Source organism: Cylas formicarius, unplaced genomic scaffold (genome assembly GCF_029955315.1).
Source record: "Cylas formicarius isolate icCylForm1 unplaced genomic scaffold, icCylForm1.1 PGA_scaffold_1__22_contigs__length_36826433, whole genome shotgun sequence".
Classification (NCBI taxonomy): Eukaryota; Metazoa; Arthropoda; class Insecta; order Coleoptera; family Brentidae; genus Cylas; species Cylas formicarius.
Window position 1 is genome coordinate 12,807,288 of NW_026844264.1, and position 16,607 is coordinate 12,823,894.

The 16,607-nt window shown below is 37.1% G+C and overlaps 1 protein-coding gene across 10 annotated transcripts in view; it reads left to right on the forward strand.

The window, feature by feature from the left end:
* The window catches only part of LOC132697015 (muscleblind-like protein 2a), a 471,687-nt gene that overhangs the window by 114,904 nt on the left and 340,176 nt on the right, over positions 1 to 16,607 (forward strand). For 3 of the 10 annotated variants that reach the window (XM_060662253.1, XM_060662248.1, XM_060662252.1), the window contains one exon: positions 3,448 to 3,481. The exons of the other annotated variants lie outside the window; for them this stretch is intronic. The gene's annotated coding sequence lies outside the window, so the exon portion shown is untranslated. The remainder of the gene's footprint in view (positions 1 to 3,447; positions 3,482 to 16,607) is intronic. 10 annotated transcript variants of the gene reach the window in all.

Consider the following 16,607-nt stretch of genomic DNA (forward strand, 5'->3'; position numbering starts at 1 on the left):
TTTGCGTAAGCCGATGGTACAGGCAAGCAAGTGACTTAAGTCCCAACTTTATCGGGCTTCCGAGCAGTGCGTGTATTTTATTTTGGTAACGTTATCATCTCGTTGTTATTTTTATATTTTGTAATTGGTGTTTACGATGGATGGAATAACATTTAGCGCGGCTGAAAAGGAATAAGGTTGAAGTGACAATGAACCGGTAAGAGCGAAATCAGGACAACATTAAAATAAAGTGCTGTCGTAAGACGCATCAATGTGGTTGATTAGGGTCGACAAGCAGTAGAGCCCAAGACGGCGAGATTAGGGTTTGCCTTCATCACTCTTGACTGCGTAGCGAAGGAGGGTGGTTCAGTTAATAATTTATGTGTCCTAAATTCATGATAACGTTATTGTTAGTGTTTACAGAAGTTTTATTTTATGCAGAATACCTTCAGCTAAGTAAATTATTGAGCAATGGGTGAGTGTAACTCGGATTAAGCTAAGATTAAGATTAGGCTAAGGGCGAAGATACCAAACTGCAGCAAGGAGTAGACAACCACACAAGAGATTCATAATGTTTAGGTACACTTAGCAGAATGGGAGATTGTATTGTTGTGCGGCGATGCGAGGCGGTTAGTTTTTTTATTTTAGATGTGTCTCCGCCAAAACAACTGTATGTATTTTGGTTAGGGTTATTGTTTTCCTTTTTGTCACCTTCGCCTTTTTTTATGCATTGAACAAATATGTTTTCGGTAGCGAGTGTTTGAACTTCTAATCCAATCAATGACTCTAGAACTTGGAATAGGTTTTGACTTCCTCAGCAATTCTGGTGGTTCCTAGTTGATGACACCCAGAGGTTTGAAAGTTGTGGACTACCAAGTGGTCCTTGGTTGTCTAACTAACCAATATATTTTATTGGCGTATACTCTCTCAAACTTTTAATCCGTAGCAGCGAAAAAAAAAACCTGTCCGCCGGTTTCGCGGACCGGTGGGGCAATATTTATGGGAGTTAATAAATACGAACTTGCTTAAATTAACGCTGAAGAGTCCCGAATTGTCGCAATTAGTTGGAAAACAATCCCCGGGTCGAAATTTAACTGCTGACCGAATGGCGTTCACCGCGGCTATAGATTTCCGAAGCCGTGTCGTGTGAAATTGGATTTTATCATTTTAATTATAGCGTTTCGTTCGCCACAGTAGATATACGTACGTATGTTCGCCCTCTTAATTAACATTGTATCAAAATTGATTTATTATTCAAACTTTATTATTCGTCCGTGCGGTGCGCAGAAAACTATACGGTACCAATTAGTGCGTCCGCCATTTCCGGTATTATTCACGCTGCCGCCGCCGCCGCCGCCTCCCGCCACTGTCGATTTAGTTTAAAATTTTGCACGCCCGAGCATTTCGTTAAAAGTTGATTATTTTGTTCCGTCGACGGCGTGGGGATTAAATTATCGAAAGTTGTCGAGTGGAGATAATTATGCTATCGTTTCGTATAAAAGCAATGCTCCAGCATACGGCAATTTGGCCGTGATACGTCCGAAGTTGTAAGGTCTTTTTGGGGTTATAATTTATTCATAAAGTACTATACTGTTGTGATAATATGCGATCATATTAAGAGTTTGAAGTGAGGTCATAAGGACAAAATGTACAAGTTTTGCCAGCAAAAAAGATTGTTGTAAGTTCTCAGACATTTGACATTGATTTAAATGCAACCACACTAAACTTATATTTAATTTTAACTGTCTACTGCGGACTTAAGCGTAAGCGTAAATAATAACTTATAGCTGTGGTGGAGAATGGTTTTTACATGTTTCGTTTTGTACTTTCAGAATAACAAACACTTGTAAGTTGTTTAAGTTACACACTTTTTTTAAAAAGCCTCATTATACACTGGCAGGCAAAAAGTTTAGGTCAATCAAGAAATTATTTTTTTTTGGCAAAAAAAGTTTATCGCGAACAAGCAGTTGGTAAATTTTCTATCCTTCTCTATTTGGTTATCTGAATGTAACATTAATAGAATAGAATATAAATAGAAAATGTCTATTATAAATAAAGCTCATTTAATTATTAATTTTTTATTTAATTAAAACGAGTTACTAATAAAAATATTGAGAAAACCTGAAAATTGATAACGCCTATTCCCTCCTCTTTAGTTTATAACTGCTCTTAATTGACTTGGCATGCTTTGAATTAAATTACTGATTAGGTTCTGGTCGATGTTGTTCCATTCTTGCATAAGTAACTCTCTCAGCTCTTCTTGGAGCTGGTCAATGTCTGGACTGAGTGCTGGCCAATCAAACCGCCTAATTTCCACCTCATCTAGGTATTGTCTGTCATCCAGAATTTCCGTAATGTACCTGTGAGCTGTCACAGAGCTATTATGTACAAAGACGAACTCTGTGCGTTTTTCTGAATCGATCGCCGCCCAAACTACAATCGAACCACCACCATGTGGAAGTCTTTCTTCAATACAACCTGGGGCATATATTTTTCCGGGTCTCCTTCCATACTCTCCGACGTCCATCTGACCCAGTGAGGGAAAAAGAGATTCATTAGAAAACAGTACATTGCTCCATTCATAATGATTCCAGTCTCAGTGATTTCAGGTAAAAGTTAATCTGGCTATTCGATGCCTTTGGTGCAATGGCGGCCCAGTAACTATCATTCGACAAGACAATCCATTAGTGTGAGGCCTTCTTCGAACAGTCAATTGACTAACGTTAACATTTATAACCTCTTGAAGTTGATTTCGAATCCAAACAGCAGAAGCTGTGCTATTCCGCAAACTTGCGAACACCAAAAATCGATCATCCCTTTGGTTGGTGATCCTTCTTCGACCGGATCCTGTTCTTCTAGTGATCAAGCCTGTCTCCTCGTAGCGTTGGTATACAGCACATAGACCAACAATTCTTGCAGTTTCCAGTTTTCCTCGACCATCTTGTATCATAATTCTAGCCACAACAATTTATCTAAAGATATTGTGACCAGTTAACTACACCTCAGATCAAAAATACACCAAACAATGACAAGTTTTATGGAGATAAATGGACAATAAACTGGAAAGTACCTAACGAATTATTAATTAGGCCGAACTTCCACTATTTCATAAAAAAGTCCAAACTACGGTGATAATAACTGACAGCAAATATCTCCATCCGCAATTTTTTTCCAAATTATTTGAAATTCTTTGCTCGCCAGTGTAGTTGTTGGACACTATCATCCTGATCTAAGCATACAAGCAGATATATATCATTTCAAAATGAATTTCCAAACTGTCTTTGGTTAATCCTTAAGGTCAAATTTTATTACAGTCCTGATAGGCGAGAAGTATTGAAATATGAGAAAATAAAAACATATTTTCAATTTTTAATTAGAATGTGAACTTGGATTTTAATGGGAAGCATTTAGTACATCCTTTAGCTGTTTATTTTCGGTTTGAATAAATTGTTTTTTTTTTTGTTGCAGGTAAGGGTGTTTACGGAGCCGGCCGATATTTCAGGTATTTAAATTATTTTATATGCCTTGGGCTCGCATTATGGCAAATGATACATGTAAATAATTGACCAGAGTGCTTATTATTAATAGTTCGTTACTTGTTATGATGATTGAATGATGTGTGGTGAAGTCAGAAAATGTTTGTCATTGATTTTTACGTTATCAGTGCATATTCGTGACATTGGTGTGATTATTGTGATCAGTGGCGTTGTCGAGCGAATGTTATCTTGATTGAACATTCAACAAGAAAGAATGGCAAAAAGGAAATGCTAAAATGTAAAACTTTGTAGACTGTTAAAACGGGGATTGCTATACGTTTAGACAGAAATGCCGCAGAAGCGCGATGGCCGAATGCCAAAGTACACGCTACGTGAACCGTCATCCTAAATTAATAATAAAATGTATTTTTAGTCCGACCCAGATGTGTACGTACGTATTCTCTCTCTCGCAGAATATAATCGACGCGCACCGAATTACTACTGGAGGCATTTCGGCCGGATGTTATGCCAAAATCGTCCGGCATCTTGCTCCTCGCATCTTACATGCTGACCTAATACCACCTGGCCTCATTAACCTTTAGGGTCAGCGTTGTTGGCCTCCGTAATGCTACTTGACTGAAAATGCCTGGAATTTATACTCAATTTGACCTGAATAATAAGTCGACGGGGCTTTTAACTCGACGAGGCGTAGCGTAATAGCGCATCTGGGAAAACGAATAAAAAAAATCTGCGCTCTTCATTATCGCAGAGCTGGATTATTCATGTATCAAGAATTTGTTCGTCTCGCAATAGTTTTCAGCAGGTTCTACGGGATTTTTAGGCTTTATTAACAAACAATGCTGATGTTTCATTTGATCCATGGATTTTGTTCTTCCAGGGTTCAGCAGAAAAGGAACTGATTTTCAAAATCTGTAATTGGTGGAGGGAGTTGGTGATTAGACACTTAGATATCAGCGAGTCTGTATCCTTGTACGGAATAAACTCTGAACCATTCATCAAGCCTCGCGAATCAACATAAGGATTTGATCTTATTACGGAATTGATGTGATAGACAAGAGGTTGAATATACTCGGCTTCACTATCACCCTGGTCTCACAGTTCTCATTTCGCTCTTAATTCGAACGTGATTTGGTAGTTGTTAATTAAGCACCTGCAGTGGTTGTGTGGTATACCTGTGACCGCACGTGTCGTTCATTGGGTATTCTGTTTCATCGTAACGATTTTCAAATTGTTGACCAAATTGTTGATAGATGTCATTTTTCTTTACCTCTCTTATTTGTCACAACTTCCACGGACGACAGGCGGCCCTATAAAGTTTAGTTTTGTTCGATTTGATGTTTGCGGAATTGACAATAAATTCGAAAACTCCTCTTGTTTCGCAGCAGATTTTGATGTTATAGAAGCTAGAATATACTCCAAGGTCGATTGGATTGATATTTCCGTCCTTGGTGTTCTTCGTAGCTGTCCTCTTGCCTGCTTGGTAGGTTCAACCCATAGGTCTGTCGAGGAGCGTTTCCTGCCGAAGGTGGTACTTACTAAAACCTGAACGGGTTTTAAGCGACGCTGTCTCGGTAAACACATAAAACTCGATCCGTATCGTTGTTACATATCCGGCAAATGCGCGCGAGATATAAGTGTTTCATTTATTAACCGATAGCGAGCCGCGGCGAGAAAGGAGACGACCTATTCATTACGCGGTATTATATACGGCCCGGTATCGTGGAATTTAAACCATTATTGTACTTCTTGGCGCGCGCTTATACGCCGCAAATAAATGGCTTTGTGCGCGTCGTCTTTCGTATAACTGAATTGCAGAAATGCTTTCTCGACACTTGCGGTATCCTCTTGTTGCAGGGCGGCCCACATTTAGCAAATTGATGTCACGTGCGCCAAACTGTCATACCGCTTCTCAAGTCTGACGGTGACAAATCTGCGCGTATCGCGGCGGCAACGTCCAAATTTGTTAATAATTTGCGGAATCAATCAATCTACCGTAACGTCGGACTAGCTCTTATTAATAGAATCTTCGAGTCGGTATCGTTAATGGCGGGCAGTCCTAGCGAGACAAGCAGGCCGCAGGGATTTCCGTATTCTGCCAAATTAACGGCGTGGAAGAAAGTACTAAGAGGTGACGAGTTGCTTCATCGGCGAAGTTTGGTGAAAGAGACGAACCTCTATGACAATGACGTAGGTGCTGTGCGAATGGAATGGAAGGGATCAAGCGAGTCCATGCTCGTGCACTGTGGGTTTCCCAGCTCTAGAATAAAAATATCTACCCTAAAGGTCATTTATTGACAACTTGCTTTCAAGACAGAGTTAGCAAAATCATAGCGCATAGGTTGGCACACTTATAGACTAACATGAAATGTTGGGAAATACTCTTCCTTCTTTTTCAGTTGTTTAAGTACTCATCCACTGCACTTTAATTGAAATATATATGAAAAGAATCACGAACCTTTAGTAGTTACAAACGGGAACGAAATTCCAGCATTACCAAGGTCGCACTACCGAATGGGGATCAGGAAAATTCTAAATGGTGATTTGCAACGCAATAAAACTCTAACGAGACAGGCAAATGTTGCGGATAAGGGAAACCTATTAGCAAAGAAATATAAAACAAATGCACGTTCCTTAATAAAGTCTGATCGATATTGGAAACACAAAAGGCTTTATCGCTTTTCATTCGACCCGACCGACCCCTTCGGATTCATTGTTCGTCGATGGGAACATTAAAATCGGCAATTTAAAAACGATTAGTCGTAACGGGGGCCCCTCTGCGGCATCAAAAATAACAGAAATCCTGCGAGTTAATAAGTAATTAAATCGAAATTATCTCCATTCGATAAATAACAGATCGGAGAGTCTCGGGGATCGATAAATACGAATCACTTTGACGAATACAAACACGGGAGGGTGGCGATACGTTCGTCAATTTGGAGCTTGTATTTGCTTATGAAATTTGGCTATACAAAATTTACGAAAGATGTATATCACTCATATTTTAATTTGATTAAATATATTAGAACTAAATGCTAGGTAGTCCTCGTTCTTGGTATCTGTCGGTGCTTTCATATATGAGTTATGAAACACCATATTTATTACACTTTTAGCTTAGCAAATTGTTGTATTTTTTAGACGCATGGCTCCGAATATCTTTCCTAAAGAAGCTCTTAAAAATGCACCAGGCTCATTTCTAGAAAAATTGGGACATCTTGCCGGAATCATCATCAGTCACATGGATATTTCTATATTCGGAAGGCATGTTCATGTCTAAGATAAGTATAGCTGGGCCGTATTCCTTTTCTTAATACTCCAGCAAATGAAGGGCATTTCCTTACTTTGCAAGGGACTATGCAAGTTTTTGTATACGGCTCTCGTTCTTCCATTCTCATTCTCAATTTTATAAGCAATTCAGATTCCTTAAAATAAATGTATATTTGGTCGCGTCTTGTCACAATTTCCTCCATTGAGCGAGATCGTGGTCCTTTTGTTCTTGATTTCCTTTCCCTTCTGATTGTTTTTCATCAAATCTCACGAATATCGTATCAAACTAGGATTAAGTACTGTTGCATCCTGCAAAAAACTAAAACACATGACATTAAGTGATATAAGATAGTGGCATGGATACCACAAGATGCCGGCGATAAAGGTCGCTTCAAAGGTCGAACAGCGGCTGCGTAAAGGTGGGAATGCGCACAATAATTCATCTCGCCCGTAATAGCGATCGGATTTTTGCAGCCTTTGGCTCGGCGTGCGATTGAAATTTAAAGTTTAAGGTTATTCCACCCGTCCCCTGTTCAGCCGGTCCGCGGCGCGGCGATGCAGAAAAGCAAAAAGCTCGCCCCAGTGTATATATATGCAGTCTGGCTGGTTACACCTTCTCGTTGTTTAGATGGAAATCGGTACGCAGTTTGTTCTGCGGCATTCTAATTTATGTCGCGTTCAACACCCACCGTTAAAGATTTAAATGCTAATATCTCGCGGGGTGTCTCGAAAAATACGTTCCCAAAGTATTTGTGCTACGGGGCGAGCGGCGCTTAAGACGTCATTCGCCTGATGGCGTTGCGGTTTTGGTCTTGGTCTCAAGCCCGGCTCAAGACTCGGGATAACATGAATAAGGGCCTGCGTTATGTTGATTTGGTTGGTAGTTTAGAAAAGGCTTTCCGTTAGTTTCAGTTTGCTTCGGAAATTTGCCATTTGTCTTGCTTTTGGCACTATTAGTATGTATGCGAAACATTATGGGATGTGCTCAAAAAGATTTACTGGTATTTTATTTTGCTTAAACACTTGTAGTGCACTGTTTTTGATTAGACACATTTGATGTGCCGATCTTAATTGATGTTGGTCATCGTATGGAGGTTCGTTCATGGGAAAAAAAACAACCTCTACTCGTTTTGAATAAGTTCAAGGTTTTTGCTGATGGTCTTGCTCTAAAATTTTAGGCTTGCGTTAATATTAGATGCACCTGGCCGGTAGCATTCGCAGCCATTGCCATAATAATGATAATGATCGTGCAGTTAGCCATTGGTAGTCATTGAATTCAGTCAGTTATTAGTTTCTGTGTCCTTGCTTCCTTTTTATTGATAAGAGTCAATGAAAATTCGTTTGCGTCAATCTTCTTCCGTTGAGTTGGTCTAACATTTAAAAGTTATTCTTTGAATTATTTTGGAATATCTTTTTATAGAAGAAATCTCGCTTAAAATATTATTGCCATTTCTTCAGGAAAGTTCTAATGGTTTACACCAGTTTAGTCCTTGTTGGTCTTTTATAACGCCCCAAGGTATTTCGAACCAGACGATGTCGTCACGCACGGATCATGAATGGATTCCTGATTAAAAAGCGGCGTTGCGTAATGAGCGGGGAATGAGCCGCGAGTACTATAACGGCTCTTCGTTTTATTTACTTAATTATTTATTTGCGCTCGTAGATCGTGTGTGAATAATAATGTTTTGTGAGCGTTACTAAAAGTAGGGTCAAACGATCGGATACACCACAAGCAAATTGCAATCATTAATTTTGCTTGGAATAATTAATTGTGTTTGTTCGGCCTAGATGATGATGAACGCAGTAATTATTGCTTAACGTTAATTAGTTTACTTGTTGTTGCTGGACGCGAGATTACACAACGATTTGCCTAATTTCAAGCCAGAAACGGCCGAGCGTATTTGACGTTTGATTTATTTTACAAACACATAGTAGTAGGCCGGGCTAGATATTTTTATGATGGGCCGGCGTGGTACCCGCTGCGGGGTAAAATTTATATCGCAGTGGTCGTCCTTGAACTTGAATTGCGACGTTCAGAGACCACGGTTTGATTAGGTAACTGTCGACCTTGAAAATGGGTCGCGATCTATTGTTTTGCAATAGAACACGAAACGCTCCCTTTACGGTAGTGAAGTTTTTATGTATCCGGCGTATGATCAGTAATTACCAGCTCTTTGTTTCTTGTACGTTTACTGTCCCTCTCTCTCTAGGGCTTGTTTGTTTTATTTAGCATTTTAACGCAATAAATTTTATACTCGACGTCTCGTAATAACAAAATAAATTGCACAGCTTATTAGTAAAATTGGTTACTCATTTTCAACCGCTAAATATATTTGCACATGCACGGATATTTAACACATGTGATAAAGCCTCCCGGGATTAATAAGAGAGACGCATAATGAGAGAGTAATAAACTATTGACAGCCGTTAAGGATTATTAAGGATCTTGTTGACCTGAACAGAAAATTGCGGTTTGTCCAGGTTCCATAATCCGTTTTTATTGCTGTCTTATAATTTTATTTGTCTATTGTTCTAGTATAATTTGCGTAGGTTCGGTATACTACAACTGCCAACCCCCGATGGCTGATGCAAACGATTATTGTTGGAGTCTATTCAGTTGGTTACTATTTAAAATTGAATGTGTTGTAAGCTAGTCTTCTATGCAGGGTGTCCGGAAGTAACGTTCGAATAATTAAGGGTTACAAGGTGTCAAACTTAAAAAAAAATCTTAGTTCGTTTTTGAGAAGGAAAGTTTAAACCAATTTATGCAATGGCCTAATTGGTAACAAATTTCTGAATCTGGATAACGGTTATTACACATATTTGAATTTGTTGCCAATTAAGGACATGCAAAAAATTGTTTTTTTCTCGAAAACCAAATAAGATGCGAAAAAAATTCAAAAAGCAAAAGTTGCATTTTTGGTCGCTTAATTAAAAAAAAATTATAAAAATGTCAGTGGTGCACTTTTTTTTGTAAAGAATATTTTATAATTTTAATTTAATTGGTCCTAAATAAGCCCCTTGTCACACCAAACAAGGCTACTAAATTTTCACAAAATCGTTCACGGTATATTTAAAATATTTGTAAATTTTTTTTTAAATTTGATACGCTGTATCTTGAAAATTGGACATTCTCGGCTTCACGTTCATATGAACAAAATTTCTTATTTTTTCGTTGAATTATTCGTTTGTTCTGGGCATCCAGTATAATTTGTAATTCATTTTCGTATCTATTTTTGAAATTTTGGTTTTACTACAGTTGAAAATTTGTTTTCATGAGTAATTATGATATTTTTGTCATAATTATGTCGCTACATATTTTCTAAATATTTATTTCCCTAACACTGCATGTCTTATTTTGATTTTCGGGAATAGTCTTTTTTTTTGTCATACGTTTATACGAATACTTGCTTTGTGTCAAAATTTTTGAGTAATTGTATTGGCTATTATTTCAACTTTTTTTTTTTGTTGCCGCACATCTATGTTGAGGATCAGATAATACAGTACAGTTTTCTGAAAGTGATAGAGTCAATTAAAGTTTGATTTTACTTATGTGCGGTGGAGAGTCGTATCCAGGATGTAATTCATACGCATTGTTAAAAAAGTTTGCTTTGGATGTAAGAATTTTTTTAGTGCTGTTTTTTCCTGTTTCTTCCACAACAATTTCTGCGTCTATGCCAAGAACGTTAAAACAAAGGCAAAAGTCTCGATAAAAGTGTTAAATATTCTCCTCTGCTTTAATATTTTGAGATCCTCATTATCAAACCGTTTAAAAACCGTGTGTTACCTAGTACGTAGAACCATTTAAAAATAATGGTACGAAAACATGATGCTTTGAACCGACATTGATGGCGTTACATATCTAAATTGCAAATCGTTTTCGTCTGTTATTCCAAGGATCTTGCAAGACGACACCGTGACCATACATATTTATCACTCTCGGATCCATTTGAGTAAGTGTTGGGCGCGCTATATAGGATCACGTGCTAAAAATAAATATTTATTCATTATGTGCTTTATTGTTGCGATTTTAAATTGTAATGCGGCATGCGTCGGGCCGGCGAAAGTACTTTTCACGACGCCATAACCGCGCGCTCAGTGTTGCCAAACTCTAAATTAGAGAAACGTTACATAATGGTGAAAATTGGGAAGATTGGAAAGCCAAATCGAATCATCTATTTCATTTCTTGACTTTACCTAACTCAATTTTTTTGTGAATATAGTGATATATATATATATATATATATATATATATATATATATATATATATATATATATATATATATATATATATATATATATATATATATATATATATATATATATAGTTAAAAAAGCGGTAACGAAAAATAAAATAATGTAAAAACATAATTAAATAACCATTTTTTTTATAACAGATCAAACCCAGTTAGAGGAAACTATATAAAAAATATAAATTTATAATATTATCAATTCGAGTCTAATCCCAAAAATTCAAAAAAAATATTGGCAAGGTGCAGTTGTTGCAGTCAAAAAGTAACGAAATATATTTGTGCACAAACTGTTAAATGTTGGTACCACTGTATTGAATAAAATAAAATTAATTATGTAATGATATGATAGTTATTGATCTGTTTCGCTTAGTTTTTATAAAATTCATAGAAGAGAGTGTGATGGTAATGTTTCTATGCAACTATGGTTCTGGTAGTCCAGGGGTTGCAAGTAAGTTATAGGGTTAGACAATGATATTAGATATGAAGATCAAAAACTCATTGGAGCATTTTGATCCGATCGAACCATACCAAGTTCGTGATGTGTGAGTGCGGCGTCAAAATCGAAGAAGACTGATAGATATGGACAGCTTTTATCTAAAGAATTTCATCAGAATGCTTGCAGAAGACTTAGAAAAACTAATATATATTTTGGGACTGCAAAATATAGCTAGAGTACACATTAAAGTCTTGAAAGAGGAAATATCACAAGTCTTTGATGATATTGAGTATATGGCAAGGCAATAGAGGGATGCAAAGAATCGGGTCTTGAAGTTAATATGCAAAAAACCGAATACATGCTGGAGGTATGCAAAATGATCCATTCATCAATGACGGACAACAACGTATCTTGATAATGTGAAATCTGGAAAAGATAATTTATATGAAAGAATAGCCACCATATCTGGTGTGAATGTGGGACAAAACTAAACAAACTAAACGAGCAAAGAATATTCAACGCCTGGGTAAAAAGTATCAATACGTACGACACCGATCTATCCCAAGTTAAAGGAACAACCAAATGAAAAATAAGAGTCTTTAGAATGTATTATTGCAGGGTTGTGGTAGGCAAGTCTAAAGTAGAAAAAGTAACCAACGAAAGTGGTTATGGGCGTAGCACAAAGGACGCCTTCCCAAGCAAATACTTGAATTTAATCTACAGGGTCGCAGAAAAAGAGAAAGGTTTCGAAAAAGTTTGAGAGAAAAAATCAGATTGAGAGATCTGGCAGAAAATTGATGGGAAAACCGAACGAAATCAATGGAGTCAGGAAATCGTAGAACATCGTATATCGAAGATATAGATATAGAATGAATTACCCAATTATTATTATTATATTATTATTTTGGTTAAATTTTTCGTAAATATACCTATCCCGTTTCAATCGATTTTTGCCTTTCGCCTTCACTCTCTCTTTTTTCTGTGTTTCACCCGAAGCAAATCCCTTGATCACACGCACCAAATATTTTTCATAAATGTTTAACTGAAGACACTTTGCTCTGTGCACTCTATAAAAATGTCATCAAAACAATTAAAATTCAAACACAATAGAATAGAATAGGATGAATAGCAAAAACGCAACGATAAGGTCGTTCAACTGAACAACGCATCTCATGCATTCACTCTGCGCGCTCGGTTCCTTTGGCTCGTTTGGACCAAAATGCTCTGATCAGTGCATACCATTAGGCATATGACATTTATGTATGTAAATCTCCTGATAATTCGGTGGAGTTGGCAACGCTGCGGGCGCTTTGGACGGAAAATTTTTAGGTATAATTGGACCGCAAGCGATTCTACTGATCCCATAGTCTAATTGTAAAACTAAAAATTTTTTCTAGAAGCTGACATAGACCGACATTTATTAATTGGCGTTTGAGGCTGGTTCGTTTCGAAACTAGTTCGACGTCAGTCACTCCGCAACCAGTCGCCAAAAACACCGATGCCTTATCTAAGATCGCAGTCTCTCTCGAAAGAATTGTTTGTAGAAGAATAAAAAAAATTAGCCGCCGGCATTGAAAGTGGTCCAACCAATTTGCAGATGGAAATGTTTTAATTAAACTTGTTTTCTCTTTGTCTTTCGTTTGTTATCTAATGGTTCTTTTACGATATTGACGTTGGTTGATGTTATACGCAAAGGCGATGAGAGAAGTGGCCAAACTTGTAGGGAGAAAATTTAATGAAATGAAGTTAATCTTTCAGGCCAATATCCGCAATATAGCAAATAAATTTTGGCCAATTTCCTTTCCAATCTTCGATGTAATTGATCGCCAGATATCAATAGAACGTCTTGAGGGAATTGCCTCATTTCCACCCAGCCTTACCTTCTAAACGTGCGGCGTTTCTGATGGGACTAAGGGTCGTCGCCTGAACATTCCTACTCATTGCCCAATTTTCATCCGCGAATCTTGTAAACGTTAAAAATAAACAATTGCGTTATCGGTTTTATTTGTTTTTTAATGCAAATGCAAATGCGACACTCACACGCGCATTCGTACCGGACTTATTCATAAGAGGCAGTGAGCACAACTTATTTTTAATTCATGCCGCAATTTCTACGCGCGTGAATGTGCGCGATAAATTATTCGACAAATTACTATAACAATTCTGTTCCTACTCCTACACAGAGCGTTTATAATTCCTAATGAAATGACGAAATAGCCAAATATCCTCTAGCGCGACAACGTTATTGTTTTATTAATAATAATTGTGTTTCGAGGGCCTAATGTCAAGAAAATATTATTTTGTAGTTTCGTGTTGCCGCGAACTTTGCAAAATGCAACTTCTTCTACTTGAAGTGCCATAACCATTATCGATCGTTTTCATTGTCTTATTGCTACACGGAATTTTTAAACTCTAATCATTCCACACTATTCTCGTGGCTTCTTGAACCACTAAATTCTTCTTGGATCTTCGTGGATCTCGTTTACTGGCAATTTTTTTCGGCATGGTCAAATGAATTACTTCATATTTTTCTGTGTTTCATTTGTGGGCCAAATATTCCACTTTTCACCTTTTTATTGTATTGACTATTTCCAATTCTTTATTCATTCGAAGGAGTATGTCACTGTGTCTTACCTTTTTCACCCAGCTGATCTTCAGCAGCCGTCTATACACCTACAATTCAAATGACGGTATAATTTTTAGCGAGGCTTCTATTAGTGTCTAAACCCCATACCATAGAGAAAAACAAGGAAGATTATCTTCCTTCATTCTTTATTGGAATCTGACCTCGTGACTCCACAGAACTTTACTCATTCCAGTTAATTCTGCCCTTGCTCTCTCTATCCGAACTCGGATTTCAACGGATGGGTCTCAGTCTTCTTGTACAACTTAAAGCTAATGTCTATTTTATTGTCACGCGTCTTTATCTCAACACAAAATCAAAATAAATAAGAACTAAAAGTTCAGATTTTTACGAAATTATATATTTTTACATGACAATTGTTTCGACAACACCGTATCTTTATCAAATGTAATATTTACAAACTGCTTGTTGACCATAAAACCTTAATTAATGTTGTTGCGAGAATTTAAGTTCAAAAAAGAAGAGATGTATTTAATCTAATTTATCATTAAGCAATACATTTTGTTAATCTCCATGGCTTCCAACAAATTTAATTTTCTGCTTTTTGTAGCGGTATGTAATATATCAAAATTGTCGTCAAAAATACACACTTTTCTGTGTTTAAGTGTGTAGCATAATTAGAATCTAGACTATTGTTTTTAAACGCTCTTTTATATTCGTTATTTGCGTTTCTTGAAGGATCTACCTGTTTGTCCAATATAAATTTTAGGACAAGATCCGGATTTCGACCTGTAGACACCTGATTTTAATAAATATTTTCCTATTGTGTTGTTAGTCCTCAAAGCTATTTTTAAACTAGATTTTGACAAATGTTTTGAAACTTTTTCACTAGGTTCTCCTATGTATGTAATTGTTTTAAATTGTTCGTGTTCTGTATTTGATTTCGGATAAATAGAGTTTACTCTTGTCTGTATTTGTTTTTTATTTATAATTTTATCTATAATGGACGGATTGTAGCCGTTGTTCAGTGCAATTTGTTTAATGATATTAGTTTCTTTGTTGTAATTTTCTCTTGAAAGTGGTGTATTAAAAAGTCTGTGTATAAAAGAGTTAAATGCAGCCATTTTGCGTGTATAAGGGTAATTTGAGATGTTATGTCTGAGTGTGTCCGTGTGTGAAGGTTTATGAGGAAAAATCTAATTTGTTTTGCGCTTTAGTAATAGTTAATTCTAAAAAATTAATAGAGTTATCCTGTTCAATCTCGATAGTGAATTTTATACGATTATGTAATGAGTTAATTTTAATTTAAAAAAGAATTCAATTGTCTGTCCGTTCCAACAAAACAAGCAAAGACATCATCCACGTATCTGTACCACCACAAGAAAACTTTTACTTAAAGGATGTTCTAGTATTTGCCAAATTATCCATAAAAATGTCGGCTAACAAAGGACTAAGTGGTTTCCCATAATCAAACCTTCTTTAGAGATGTGGGGGCGGCGCTAAATGCTGTTTCAAATCGAATTTCATTAGCCGTTTGAGATGGCAGCTTGTTTAGAATAGATTCGACATTTAGCTCCGCCCCCCTCAAACAATATATAAGCAGGTACAGAGTAAAATGCGAGCCAGTTTCAGTCAAGGACTGAAGAAGCCAACAGGATGATTGGCGAAACGTTAGCAAGTTAGACTGAACAAAAACCGACGCAGGAGGAATCCGGAAGTTTTATAAAAAAAATATGATTGTTATTATTATTATTATTATTTCAAACGAGGCGGTATTAAAAAACGTTGCCGAAAGTTTCTTGCTTTTTCTCTAAATGTTATGTTATGTTGGCTGTCGTTTTTTTGGGCACCTTGTCTATTAGCATCAATTTTTTCCGTGTAATTGACAACATGTTGGAGATAAATTTGTCATCATAATGTCAAATAATAACTGCGAAATTGGAGCAGCATTATTTTTCTCACGCACTTTTCCTGATGAGAAAAGCGTAATCGATTCCGTCCTAATATTTAAAATGGCCCCGACGGCGCACGTATATTCCCGGTGGCGGCATCAGATCGCACAATAAGGGCGGCTCTTTTTATGTCTGGAACAACACACGGAAAAGGGAAAAGGGGTCGGGGGGAGGCGCGTACGGGCGAACGCTCGCCCGTTATCCTACCTGGATGGCTTTAATTTCGTATAATAGCCGTTTTTATAGGGCGGAATGTTCTTCTTTCGGGGCGCTTTCATTTTCACTTTAATCTAGCAAAAAAAGAGCAATTGCGTAATTGTAAGCGTGCACGAGATTGCCCGCTTGCGGGGTTGCAGGGTATCTATGAAATGTGCAAACTCGGGTTTTGAAACAAGAGCAGGTGAACCCTAAAAGTGTTGCAATGGTGCTGTCAGAGACTCCATTTTTCAACCGGTATTGTTCACACCTTACACATCACAGCTGAGATCGTTTCGTACTAGGTCTTTAAAAATTCCAACAGGATTTCTTTTAGTCTTAAATGTAGTGATGATGACAGGCATGTCACTCGAGCTCGTCTTGTCTTTAGCGACCCACATCTTCAAAGATTACTGCTTGAATGGTTTTACAAAAATTATGAGTTT